Source organism: Chiloscyllium punctatum, chromosome 3 (genome assembly GCF_047496795.1).
Source record: "Chiloscyllium punctatum isolate Juve2018m chromosome 3, sChiPun1.3, whole genome shotgun sequence".
Taxonomy (NCBI): domain Eukaryota; kingdom Metazoa; phylum Chordata; class Chondrichthyes; order Orectolobiformes; family Hemiscylliidae; genus Chiloscyllium; species Chiloscyllium punctatum.
The window spans coordinates 26,058,180-26,069,847 of NC_092741.1; the positions used below are offsets into that span (position 1 = coordinate 26,058,180).

The window sequence follows — 11,668 nt, forward strand, 5'->3', positions numbered from 1 at the left end:
GGATCTGGTTGAGACATATAAGATTATCAAAGGATTGGACACTCTGGCGGCAGGAAACGTGAGTGCCGAAACAGAGGACACAGCTTAAAAATACGGGGTAGACCGTTTAGGACAGAGATGAGGAGAAACGTCTTCACCCAGAGAGTGGTGGCTGTGTGGAATGCTCTGCCCCAGAGGGCAGTGGAGGCCCAGTCTCTGGATTCATTGAAGAAAGAGTTGGACAGAGCTCTCAAGGATAGTGGAATCAAGGCTTATGGAGATAAGGCAGGAACAGGATACTGATTAAGGATGATCAGCCATGATCATATTGAATGGTGGTGCAGGCTCCAAGGGCAGAATGGCCAACTCCTGCACCTATTGTCTATTGCCCTCCTTTCCTGACTGCCAGCCGCAGACAGCGTGCAGCCCCAATCCCTTTCTTTCCCTCTTTCTTGCTGATTTTGGCAGCGCTCCGCTCTCCTCCCCTCCCTGTCTCCTGCCTGCAGCGGCAGCAAAAATAACCTGTCGCTGCATTGCGTGCGTGGCCCAACACGAGTGCAGAGGGGTGACTTGAGCAGCCCCTGCTGGCGGAAAAAGCCTACTGCACCTGGTATTCCCAGGCGGTCTCCCATCCAAGTACTAACCAGGCCTGAGTCTGCTTAGCTTCCGAGATCAGACGAGATCGGGCGTTTTCAGACTAGTATGGCCGTAGGCGCTGGCCCCTGCCTTTTCTCCCCACTTCAAGGCGTGCTGGCCAGCCACATTTTCTTTGCTGCTCTTTCTCTTGATCCCCTTTGGTTTTTTTTTCTCTCTTTTCTCTTTGCTCTTCCTCCTCCGTGCGTGCTTCCCTCCCTCCCTCCCTCCCTCCCTCCCTCCCTCCAGCTAGCCCTTGCCCACCAGGCTCCTGTCGTCTCCCACATCCCCACACAGGCCGACTGCAAGACCTCCCCCTGCTTCATAGGGCTGCAGCCTGCATTCTCTCATCCTTCCACACTCCTCCACGCCTCCATTTCGGAATGGCAGGCAGTGACCAGTGGGGTACCGCAGGGATCAGTACTGGGACCGCAGCTTTTTACAATATATGTTCATGATATAGAAGATGCTATTAGCAATAACATTAGCAAATTTGCTGATGATACTGAGCTGGGTGGCAGGGTGAAATGTGATGAGGATGTTAGGAGATTACCGGGTGACCTGGACAAGTTAGGTGAGTGGTCAGATGCATGGCAGATGCACTTTAATGTGGATAAATGGATGCTTATCCACTTTGGTGGCAAGAACACGAAGGCAGATTACTACCTAAATGGAATCAATTTCGGTCAAGGGACAGTACCGAGAGATCTGGGGGTTCTTGTACACCACTCAATGAAGGTAAGCATGCAGGTACAGCAGGTAGTGAAGAAGGCTAATAGCATGCTGGCCTTCATAACAAGAGGGATCGAGTACAGAAGCAAAGAGGTTCTTCTGCAGGTGTACAGGGCCCTGGTGAGACCACACCTGGAGTACTGTGTGCAGTTCTGGTCTCCAAATTTGAGGAGAGACATTCCGGCTATTGAGGGAGTGCAGCGTAGGTTGACGAGGTCAATTCCTGGAATGGCGGGATTACCTTACACTGAAAGACTGGAGCGACTGGGCTCGTGTACCCTTGAGTTTAGAAGACTGAGAGGGGATCTGGTTGAGACATATAAGATTATCAAAGGATTGGACACTCTGGCGGCAGGAAACGTGAGTGCCGAAACAGAGGACACAGCTTAAAAATACGGGGTAGACCGTTTAGGACAGAGATGAGGAGAAACGTCTTCACCCAGAGAGTGGTGGCTGTGTGGAATGCTCTGCCCCAGAGGGCAGTGGAGGCCCAGTCTCTGGATTCATTGAAGAAAGAGTTGGACAGAGCTCTCAAGGATAGTGGAATCAAGGCTTATGGAGATAAGGCAGGAACAGGATACTGATTAAGGATGATCAGCCATGATCATATTGAATGGTGGTGCAGGCTCCAAGGGCAGAATGGCCAACTCCTGCACCTATTGTCTATTGCCCTCCTTTCCTGACTGCCAGCCGCAGACAGCGTGCAGCCCCAATCCCTTTCTTTCCCTCTTTCTTGCTGATTTTGGCAGCGCTCCGCTCTCCTCCCCTCCCTGTCTCCTGCCTGCAGCGGCAGCAAAAATAACCTGTCGCTGCATTGCGTGCGTGGCCCAACACGAGTGCAGAGGGGTGACTTGAGCAGCCCCTGCTGGCGGAAAAAGTCTACTGCACCTGGTATTCCCAGGCGGTCTCCCATCCAAGTACTAACCAGGCCTGAGTCTGCTTAGCTTCCGAGATCAGACGAGATCGGGCGTTTTCAGACTAGTATGGCCGTAGGCGCTGGCCCCTGCCTTTTCTCCCCACTTCAAGGCGTGCTGGCCAGCCACATTTTCTTTGCTGCTCTTTCTCTTGATCCCCTTTGTTTTTTTTTTCTCTCTTTTCTCTTTGCTCTTCCTCCTCCGTGCGTGCTTCCCTCCCTCCCTCCCTCCAGCTAGCCCTTGCCCACCAGGCTCCTGTCGTCTCCCCCATCCCCACACAGGCCGACTGCAAGACCTCCCCCTGCTTCATAGGGTTGCAGCCTGCATTCTCTCATCCTTCCACACTCCTCCACGCCTCCATTTCGGAATGGCAGGCAGTGACCAGTGGGGTACCGCAGGGATCAGTACTGGGACCGCAGCTTTTTACAATATATGTTCATGATATAGAAGATGCTATTAGCAATAACATTAGCAAATTTGCTGATGATACTGAGCTGGGTGGCAGGGTGAAATGTGATGAGGATGTTAGGAGATTACCGGGTGACCTGGACAAGTTAGGTGAGTGGTCAGATGCATGGCAGATGCACTTTAATGTGGATAAATGGATGCTTATCCACTTTGGTGGCAAGAACAGGAAGGCAGATTACTACCTAAATGGAATCAATTTCGGTCAAGGGACAGTACCGAGAGATCTGGGGGTTCTTGTACACCACTCAATGAAGGTAAGCATGCAGGTACAGCAGGTAGTGAAGAAGGCTAATAGCATGCTGGCCTTCATAACAAGAGGGATCGAGTACAGAAGCAAAGAGGTTCTTCTGCAGGTGTACAGGGCCCTGGTGAGACCACACCTGGAGTACTGTGTGCAGTTCTGGTCTCCAAATTTGAGGAGAGACATTCCGGCTATTGAGGGAGTGCAGCGTAGGTTGACGAGGTCAATTCCTGGAATGGCGGGATTACCTTACACTGAAAGACTGGAGCGACTGGGCTCGTGTACCCTTGAGTTTAGAAGACTGAGAGGGGATCTGGTTGAGACATATAAGATTATCAAAGGATTGGACACTCTGGCGGCAGGAAACGTGAGTGCCGAAACAGAGGACACAGCTTAAAAATACGGGGTAGACGGTTTAGGACAGAGATGAGGAGAAACGTCTTCACCCAGAGAGTGGTGGCTGTGTGGAATGCTCTGCCCCAGAGGGCAGTGGAGGCCCAGTCTCTGGATTCATTGAAGAAAGAGTTGGACAGAGCTCTCAAGGATAGTGGAATCAAGGCTTATGGAGATAAGGCAGGAACAGGATACTGATTAAGGATGATCAGCCATGATCATATTGAATGGTGGTGCAGGCTCCAAGGGCAGAATGGCCAACTCCTGCACCTATTGTCTATTGCCCTCCTTTCCTGACTGCCAGCCGCAGACAGCGTGCAGCCCCAATCCCTTTCTTTCCCTCTTTCTTGCTGATTTTGGCAGCGCTCCGCTCTCCTCCCCTCCCTGTCTCCTGCCTGCAGCGGCAGCAAAAATAACCTGTCGCTGCATTGCGTGCGTGGCCCAACACGAGTGCAGAGGGGTGACTTGAGCAGCCCCTGCTGGCGGAAAAAGCCTACTGCACCTGGTATTCCCAGGCGGTCTCCCATCCAAGTACTAACTAGGCCTGAGTTTGCTTAGCTTCCGAGATCAGACGTTTTCAGACTAGTACGGCCGTAGGCGCTGGCCCCTGCCTTTTCTCCCCACTTCAAGGCGTGCTGGCCAGCCACATTTTCTTTGCTGCTCTTTCTCTTGATCCCCTTTGTTTTTTTTTTCTCTCTTTTCTCTTTGCTCTTCCTCCTCCGTGTGTGCTTCCCTCCCTCCCTCCCTCCCTCCAGCTAGCCCTTGCCCACCAGGCTCCTGTCGTCTCCCACATCCCCACACAGGCCAACTGCAAGACCTCCCCCTGCTTCATAGGGCTGCAGCCTGCATTCTCTCATCCTTCCACACTCCTCCACGCCTCCATTTCGGAATGGCAGGCAGTGACCTGTGGGGTACCGCAGGGATCAGTACTGGGACCGCAGCTTTTTACAATATATGTTCATGATATAGAAGATGCTATTAGCAATAACATTAGCAAATTTGCTGATGATACTGAGCTGGGTGGCAGGGTGAAATGTGATGAGGATGTTAGGAGATTACCGGGTGACCTGGACAAGTTAGGTGAGTGGTCAGATGCATGGCAGATGCACTTTAATGTGGATAAATGGATGCTTATCCACTTTGGTGGCAAGAACACGAAGGCAGATTACTACCTAAATGGAATCAATTTCGGTCAAGGGACAGTACCGAGAGATCTGGGGGTTCTTGTACACCACTCAATGAAGGTAAGCATGCAGGTACAGCAGGTAGTGAAGAAGGCTAATAGCATGCTGGCCTTCATAACAAGAGGGATCGAGTACAGAAGCAAAGAGGTTCTTCTGCAGGTGTACAGGGCCCTGGTGAGACCACACCTGGAGTACTGTGTGCAGTTCTGGTCTCCAAATTTGAGGAGAGACATTCCGGCTATTGAGGGAGTGCAGCGTAGGTTGACGAGGTCAATTCCTGGAATGGCGGGATTACCTTACACTGAAAGACTGGAGCGACTGGGCTCGTGTACCCTTGAGTTTAGAAGACTGAGAGGGGATCTGGTTGAGACATATAAGATTATCAAAGGATTGGACACTCTGGCGGCAGGAAACGTGAGTGCCGAAACAGAGGACACAGCTTAAAAATACGGGGTAGACCGTTTAGGACAGAGATGAGGAGAAACGTCTTCACCCAGAGAGTGGTGGCTGTGTGGAATGCTCTGCCCCAGAGGGCAGTGGAGGCCCAGTCTCTGGATTCATTGAAGAAAGAGTTGGACAGAGCTCTCAAGGATAGTGGAATCAAGGCTTATGGAGATAAGGCAGGAACAGGATACTGATTAAGGATGATCAGCCATGATCATATTGAATGGTGGTGCAGGCTCCAAGGGCAGAATGGCCAACTCCTGCACCTATTGTCTATTGCCCTCCTTTCCTGACTGCCAGCCGCAGACAGCGTGCAGCCCCAATCCCTTTCTTTCCCTCTTTCTTGCTGATTTTGGCAGCGCTCCGCTCTCCTCCCCTCCCTGTCTCCTGCCTGCAGCGGCAGCAAAAATAACCTGTCGCTGCATTGCGTGCGTGGCCCAACACGAGTGCAGAGGGGTGACTTGAGCAGCCCCTGCTGGCGGAAAAAGCCTACTGCACCTGGTATTCCCAGGCGGTCTTCCATCCAAGTACTAACCAGGCCTGAGTCTGCTTAGCTTCCGAGATCAGACGAGATCAGGCGTTTTCAGACTAGTATGGCCGTAGGCACTGGCCCCTGCCTTTTCTCCCCACTTCAAGGCGTGCTGGCCAGCCACATTTTCTTTGCTGCTCTTTCTCTTGATCCCCTTTGGTTTTTTTTTCTCTCTTTTCTCTTTGCTCTTCCTCCTCCGTGCGTGCTTCCCTCCCTCCCTCCCTCCCTCCAACTAGCCCTTGCCCACCAGGCTCCTGTCGTCTCCCACATCCCCACACAGGCCGACTGCAAGACCTCCCCCTGCTTCATAGGGCTGCAGCCTGCATTCTCTCATCCTTCCACACTCCTCCACGCCTCCATTTCGGAATGGCAGGCAGTGACCTGTGGGGTACCGCAGGGATCAGTACTGGGACCGCAGCTTTTTACAATATATGTTCATGATATAGAAGATGCTATTAGCAATAACATTAGCAAATTTGCTGATGATACTGAGCTGGGTGGCAGGGTGAAATGTGATGAGGATGTTAGGAGATTACCGGGTGACCTGGACAAGTTAGGTGAGTGGTCAGATGCATGGCAGATGCACTTTAATGTGGATAAATGGATGCTTATCCACTTTGGTGGCAAGAACACGAAGGCAGATTACTACCTAAATGGAATCAATTTCGGTCAAGGGACAGTACCGAGAGATCTGGGGGTTCTTGTACACCACTCAATGAAGGTAAGCATGCAGGTACAGCAGGTAGTGAAGAAGGCTAATAGCATGCTGGCCTTCATAACAAGAGGGATCGAGTACAGAAGCAAAGAGGTTCTTCTGCAGGTGTACAGGGCCCTGGTGAGACCACACCTGGAGTACTGTGTGCAGTTCTGGTCTCCAAATTTGAGGAGAGACATTCCGGCTATTGAGGGAGTGGAGAGTAGGTTGATGAGGTCAATTCCTGGAATGGCGGGATTACCTTACACTGAAAGACTGGAGCGACTGGGCTCGTGTACCCTTGAGTTTAGAAGACTGAGAGGGGATCTGGTTGAGACATATAAGATTATCAAAGGATTGGACACTCTGGCGGCAGGAAACGTGAGTGCCGAAACAGAGGACACAGCTTAAAAATACGGGGTAGACCGTTTAGGACAGAGATGAGGAGAAACGTCTTCACCCAGAGAGTGGTGGCTGTGTGGAATGCTCTGCCCCAGAGGGCAGTGGAGGCCCAGTCTCTGGATTCATTGAAGAAAGAGTTGGACAGAGCTCTCAAGGATAGTGGAATCAAGGCTTATGGAGATAAGGCAGGAACAGGATACTGATTAAGGATGATCAGCCATGATCATATTGAATGGTGGTGCAGGCTCCAAGGGCAGAATGGCCAACTCCTGCACCTATTGTCTATTGCCCTCCTTTCCTGACTGCCAGCCGCAGACAGCGTGCAGCCCCAATCCCTTTCTTTCCCTCTTTCTTGCTGATTTTGGCAGCGCTCCGCTCTCCTCCCCTCCCTGTCTCCTGCCTGCAGCGGCAGCAAAAATAACCTGTCGCTGCATTGCGTGCGTGGCCCAACACGAGTGCAGAGGGGTGACTTGAGCAGCCCCTGCTGGCGGAAAAAGCCTACTGCACCTGGTATTCCCAGGCGGTCTCCCATCCAAGTACTAACCAGGCCTGAGTCTGCTTAGCTTCCGAGATCAGACGAGATCGGGCGTTTTCAGACAAGTATGGCCGTAGGCGCTGGCCCCTGCCTTTTCTCCCCACTTCAAGGCGTGCTGGCCAGCCACATTTTCTTTGCTGCTCTTTCTCTTGATCCCCTTTGGTTTTTTTTTCTCTCTTTTCTCTTTGCTCTTCCTCCTCCGTGCGTGCTTCCCTCCCTCCCTCCCTCCCTCCAGCTAGCCCTTGCCCACCAGGCTCCTGTCGTCTCCCCCATCCCCACACAGGCCGACTGCAAGACCTCCCCCTGCTTCATAGGGCTGCAGCCTGCATTCTCTCATCCTTCCACACTCCTCCACGCCTCCATTTCGGAATGGCAGGCAGTGACCAGTGGGGTACCGCAGGGATCAGTACTGGGACCGCAGCTTTTTACAATATATGTTCATGATATAGAAGATGCTATTAGCAATAACATTAGCAAATTTGCTGATGATACTGAGCTGGGTGGCAGGGTGAAATGTGATGAGGATGTTAGGAGATTACCGGGTGACCTGGACAAGTTAGGTGAGTGGTCAGATGCATGGCAGATGCACTTTAATGTGGATAAATGGATGCTTATCCACTTTGGTGGCAAGAACACGAAGGCAGATTACTACCTAAATGGAATCAATTTCGGTCAAGGGACAGTACCGAGAGATCTGGGGGTTCTTGTACACCACTCAATGAAGGTAAGCATGCAGGTACAGCAGGTAGTGAAGAAGGCTAATAGCATGCTGGCCTTCATAACAAGAGGGATCGAGTACAGAAGCAAAGAGGTTCTTCTGCAGGTGTACAGGGCCCTGGTGAGACCACACCTGGAGTACTGTGTGCAGTTCTGGTCTCCAAATTTGAGGAGAGACATTCCGGCTATTGAGGGAGTGCAGCGTAGGTTGACGAGGTCAATTCCTGGAATGGCGGGATTACCTTACACTGAAAGACTGGAGCGACTGGGCTCGTGTACCCTTGAGTTTAGAAGACTGAGAGGGGATCTGGTTGAGACATATAAGATTATCAAAGGATTGGACACTCTGGCGGCAGGAAACGTGAGTGCCGAAACAGAGGACACAGCTTAAAAATACGGGGTAGACCGTTTAGGACAGAGATGAGGAGAAACGTCTTCACCCAGAGAGTGGTGGCTGTGTGGAATGCTCTGCCCCAGAGGGCAGTGGAGGCCCAGTCTCTGGATTCATTGAAGAAAGAGTTGGACAGAGCTCTCAAGGATAGTGGAATCAAGGCTTATGGAGATAAGGCAGGAACAGGATACTGATTAAGGATGATCAGCCATGATCATATTGAATGGTGGTGCAGGCTCCAAGGGCAGAATGGCCAACTCCTGCACCTATTGTCTATTGCCCTCCTTTCCTGACTGCCAGCCGCAGACAGCGTGCAGCCCCAATCCCTTTCTTTCCCTCTTTCTTGCTGATTTTGGCAGCGCTCCGCTCTCCTCCCCTCCCTGTCTCCTGCCTGCAGCGGCAGCAAAAATAACCTGTCGCTGCATTGCGTGCGTGGCCCAACACGAGTGCAGAGGGGTGACTTGAGCAGCCCCTGCTGGCGGAAAAAGCCTACTGCACCTGGTATTCCCAGGCGGTCTCCCATCCAAGTACTAACCAGGCCTGAGTCTGCTTAGCTTCCGAGATCAGACGAGATCGGGCGTTTTCAGACTAGTATGGCCGTAGGCGCTGGCCCCCTGCCTTTTCTCCCCACTTCAAGGCGTGCTGGCCAGCCACATTTTCTATGCTGCTCTTTCTCTTGATCCCCTTTGTTTTTTTTTTCTCTCTTTTCTCTTTGCTCTTCCTCCTCCGTGCGTGCTTCCCTCCCTCCCTCCCTCCCTCCAGCTAGCCCTTGCCCACCAGGCTCCTGTCGTCTCCCACATCCCCACACAGGCCGACTGCAAGACCTCCCCCTGCTTCATAGGGCTGCAGCCTGCATTCTCTCATCCTTCCACACTCCTCCACGCCTCCATTTCGGAATGGCAGGCAGTGACCAGTGGGGTACCGCAGGGATCAGTACTGGGACCGCAGCTTTTTACAATATATGTTCATGATATAGAAGATGCTATTAGCAATAACATTAGCAAATTTGCTGATGATACTGAGCTGGGTGGCAGGGTGAAATGTGATGAGGATGTTAGGAGATTACCGGGTGACCTGGACAAGTTAGGTGAGTGGTCAGATGCATGGCAGATGCACTTTAATGTGGATAAATGGATGCTTATCCACTTTGGTGGCAAGAACACGAAGGCAGATTACTACCTAAATGGAATCAATTTCGGTCAAGGGACAGTACCGAGAGATCTGGGGGTTCTTGTACACCACTCAATGAAGGTAAGCATGCAGGTACAGCAGGTAGTGAAGAAGGCTAATAGCATGCTGGCCTTCATAACAAGAGGGATCGAGTACAGAAGCAAAGAGGTTCTTCTGCAGGTGTACAGGGCCCTGGTGAGACCACACCTGGAGTACTGTGTGCAGTTCTGGTCTCCAAATTTGAGGAGAGACATTCCGGCTATTGAGGGAGTGCAGCGTAGGTTGACGAGGTCAATTCCTGGAATGGCGGGATTACCTTACACTGAAAGACTGGAGCGACTGGGCTCGTGTACCCTTGAGTTTAGAAGACTGAGAGGGGATCTGGTTGAGACATATAAGATTATCAAAGGATTGGACACTCTGGCGGCAGGAAACGTGAGTGCCGAAACAGAGGACACAGCTTAAAAATACGGGGTAGACGGTTTAGGACAGAGATGAGGAGAAACGTCTTCACCCAGAGAGTGGTGGCTGTGTGGAATGCTCTGCCCCAGAGGGCAGTGGAGGCCCAGTCTCTGGATTCATTGAAGAAAGAGTTGGACAGAGCTCTCAAGGATAGTGGAATCAAGGCTTATGGAGATAAGGCAGGAACAGGATACTGATTAAGGATGATCAGCCATGATCATATTGAATGGTGGTGCAGGCTCCAAGGGCAGAATGGCCAACTCCTGCACCTATTGTCTATTGCCCTCCTTTCCTGACTGCCAGCCGCAGACAGCGTGCAGCCCCAATCCCTTTCTTTCCCTCTTTCTTGCTGATTTTGGCAGCGCTCCGCTCTCCTCCCCTCCCTGTCTCCTGCCTGCAGCGGCAGCAAAAATAACCTGTCGCTGCATTGCGTGCGTGGCCCAACACGAGTGCAGAGGGGTGACTTGAGCAGCCCCTGCTGGCGGAAAAAGCCTACTGCACCTGGTATTCCCAGGCGGTCTCCCATCCAAGTACTAACCAGGCCTGAGTCTGCTTAGCTTCCGAGATCAGACGAGATCGGGCGATTTCAGACTAGTATGGCCGTAGGCAGCGGCCCCTGCCTTTTCTCCCCACTTCAAGGCGTGCTGGCCAGCCACATTTTCTTTGCTGCTCTTTCTCTTGATCCCCTTTGTTTTTTTTTTCTCTCTTTTCTCTTTGCTCTTCCTCCTCCGTGCGTGCTTCCCTCCCTCCCTCCCTCCCTCCAGCTAGCCCTTGCCCACCAGGCTCCTGTCGTCTCCCACATCCCCACACAGGCCGACTGCAAGACCTCCCCCTGCTTCATAGGGCTGCAGCCTGCATTCTCTCATCCTTCCACACTCCTCCACGCCTCCATTTCGGAATGGCAGGCAGTGACCAGTGGGGTACCGCAGGGATCAGTACTGGGACCGCAGCTTTTTACAATATATGTTCATGATATAGAAGATGCTATTAGCAATAACATTAGCAAATTTGCTGATGATACTGAGCTGGGTGGCAGGGTGAAATGTGATGAGGATGTTAGGAGATTACCGGGTGACCTGGACAAGTTAGGTGAGTGGTCAGATGCATGGCAGATGCACTTTAATGTGGATAAATGGATGCTTATCCACTTTGGTGGCAAGAACACGAAGGCAGATTACTACCTAAATGGAATCAATTTCGGTCAAGGGACAGTACCGAGAGATCTGGGGGTTCTTGTACACCACTCAATGAAGGTAAGCATGCAGGTACAGCAGGTAGTGAAGAAGGCTAATAGCATGCTGGCCTTCATAACAAGAGGGATCGAGTACAGAAGCAAAGAGGTTCTTCTGCAGGTGTACAGGGCCCTGGTGAGACCACACCTGGAGTACTGTGTGCAGTTCTGGTCTCCAAATTTGAGGAGAGACATTCCGGCTATTGAGGGAGTGCAGCATAGGTTGACGAGGTCAATTCCTGGAATGGCGGGATTACCTTACACTGAAAGACTGGAGCGACTGGGCTCGTGTACCCTTGAGTTTAGAAGACTGAGAGGGGATCTGGTTGAGACATATAAGATTATCAAAGGATTGGACACTCTGGCGGCAGGAAACGTGAGTGCCGAAACAGAGGACACAGCTTAAAAATACGGGGTAGACCGTTTAGGACAGAGATGAGGAGAAACGTCTTCACCCAGAGAGTGGTGGCTGTGTGGAATGCTCTGCCCCAGAGGGCAGTGGAGGCCCAGTCTCTGGATTCATTGAAGAAAGAGTTGGACAGAGCTCTC

The 11,668-nt window shown here is 51.8% G+C and overlaps 6 non-coding genes and 1 pseudogene across 6 annotated transcripts; all 7 read right to left on the reverse strand.

The window, feature by feature from the left end:
• Positions 1-574: 574 nt before the first annotated feature.
• Positions 575-693, reverse strand: LOC140473479 (5S ribosomal RNA). Its single transcript, XR_011958363.1, has one exon. It is a non-coding gene; the product is annotated as a 5S ribosomal RNA (ribosomal RNA).
• A 1,527-nt stretch (positions 694-2,220) lies between these two features.
• Positions 2,221-2,339, reverse strand: LOC140468005 (5S ribosomal RNA). The gene has a single exon (XR_011955563.1). It is a non-coding gene; the product is annotated as a 5S ribosomal RNA (ribosomal RNA).
• A 1,511-nt stretch (positions 2,340-3,850) lies between these two features.
• LOC140472797 (5S ribosomal RNA) lies at positions 3,851-3,959 on the reverse strand (annotated as a pseudogene).
• Positions 3,960-5,474: 1,515 nt separating this feature from the next.
• Positions 5,475-5,593, reverse strand: LOC140469271 (5S ribosomal RNA). The gene has a single exon (XR_011956046.1). It is a non-coding gene; the product is annotated as a 5S ribosomal RNA (ribosomal RNA).
• Positions 5,594-7,108: 1,515 nt separating this feature from the next.
• Positions 7,109-7,227, reverse strand: LOC140475735 (5S ribosomal RNA). Its single transcript, XR_011960226.1, has one exon. It is a non-coding gene; the product is annotated as a 5S ribosomal RNA (ribosomal RNA).
• A 1,515-nt stretch (positions 7,228-8,742) lies between these two features.
• LOC140473487 (5S ribosomal RNA) lies at positions 8,743-8,861 on the reverse strand. Its single transcript, XR_011958365.1, has one exon. It is a non-coding gene; the product is annotated as a 5S ribosomal RNA (ribosomal RNA).
• A 1,516-nt stretch (positions 8,862-10,377) lies between these two features.
• LOC140475809 (5S ribosomal RNA) lies at positions 10,378-10,496 on the reverse strand. The gene has a single exon (XR_011960296.1). It is a non-coding gene; the product is annotated as a 5S ribosomal RNA (ribosomal RNA).
• Between the last annotated feature and the right edge of the window lie 1,172 nt (positions 10,497-11,668).